The sequence below is a fragment of the Pseudorca crassidens genome, chromosome 1 (genome assembly GCF_039906515.1).
Source record: "Pseudorca crassidens isolate mPseCra1 chromosome 1, mPseCra1.hap1, whole genome shotgun sequence".
Classification (NCBI taxonomy): Eukaryota; Metazoa; Chordata; class Mammalia; order Artiodactyla; family Delphinidae; genus Pseudorca; species Pseudorca crassidens.
The window spans coordinates 188,741,957-188,743,572 of record NC_090296.1 but is presented as its reverse complement, the minus strand read 5'-3'; positions in this window follow the sequence as shown (position 1 = coordinate 188,743,572).

Below are 1,616 nucleotides of genomic sequence, written 5' to 3'. Positions count from 1 at the left end.
TCCTGCTGCAGTTTCCTTCACTGTGTGGCCTTGAGAAAGTTACCAGTGAGCCTTGGTTTCCTTATCTGTCAAATGGTACCCTCAGGGCTACTGAGAGGATCAAGTGACCTGACCTGTGCTCTTGGCATGCAGTAGACACTCACTTAATGCCCTTCTCCTCCAGCCAGAGGGACACAGGCTGATCTCTTGTGTGGGTCCTTGGTCAGCTTCCTTCTCCGTTCCCCATGGCAGCTGTTCCAGACTTTCTCCAAACACACTTGCCCACAGACACTCCCCACCCTCCCGTGAGTATCCCGTCTGCTCTGCCCTGACCCCCTTGCCTCTGGTCTCCAAGGAGACGTCTCCCCTCCACTCAGGGCCGATCCCCTCACCTGCATTCTTTGTCTGATCCTCCATCAGGTCGAATAGCTGTTCTGTTACTGATTCCTCTTTATCTCATGTCTTCAAACCTTCCTTCTGTGCTGCCGTCTCCCCATAGTTTTAAGTTTCTCCTATGGTAAAATTAACTTGAAAAATCGCCTATTGAACAGCTACCTGGCGCCAGACACTAGGCCCTATATTGGGGCTACAGTGGGGAACTTGGAGTTTATTGTACCTTCTCTAACTTTTCATTTGTACGCTGAGCCCCACTACCTATCCTGTAGGGGGGTTATGACAGATTCAATCAGAAAATCCAGACAGGGGAATTCCCTGGCAGTCCAGTGGTTGGGATTCGTCATTTTCACTGCCAGGGCCTGGGTTCGATCCCTGGTCAGGGAACTAAGATCCTGCAAGCCACATGGAGCAGCTAAAAAAAGGAAATCCAGGCAGGGCAGGTAGTAAGCAAGGTCACCAGCTAAGGTGGGAGTGGGGAAGAAGAGTTTAAAATGGTTGATGGGAAGCTAACTAAGAAAACATGGAGCTGGGGGGACAGTGGTGGGGACCCTACTGGAGACTGTGACTTATAGTGGCATCAATTTGGGTGCTAGGACCAAGCTCTCCAGAAAGGCCAGCCGCTGGGCGGCCCCTTTAGGCCACCGCCCTGGCCCTCTTCTCTCCCCAGCACCCTACCCACTATTGCTGGGGCATCATGTCCGTGTGTGTCTGGAAAGTAAAACTGGCAATAAAAGATATCAGCATGATGAAATTTAAATAATATTTCCCCCCCGCAAAAAAGGTAAATTTCATCTGAGAAAAAGACAATCTGGCAACAAGAACAAACAATGGAAGCAACAGCATAAGGACACTTAAACGAAAGACCAGGTTTGATATCAACTCATGCCTATAGAAATAACGTTACGTAAATAAGTAATTCTGCTCTATCCACCAAATCAGGTGCAGGATGCCAGACCCTTCCCCCTGCCAACGACACGGAAATACAAGGAATGGGGGACACGGCGCACACTGGGCCCCCCTGGGGTGTAGTAAATATGATACATCTCATCAGAGGCTTTGGGTGGAAACCCAGGTGGTGTCAGAAAGGAGGACACAGAAGGAAAGAGCTTAGAGTTTTAAAGGAATATATAAACTCAAGCACGGATATGTGACAGCTTCTGGAATACTGCAGATCCGCTGTTTGTCCCACCGACTCAGTCCCTGCTCAGGGTGAATAATCGGGGCTGCTTTGCTATGAGGTC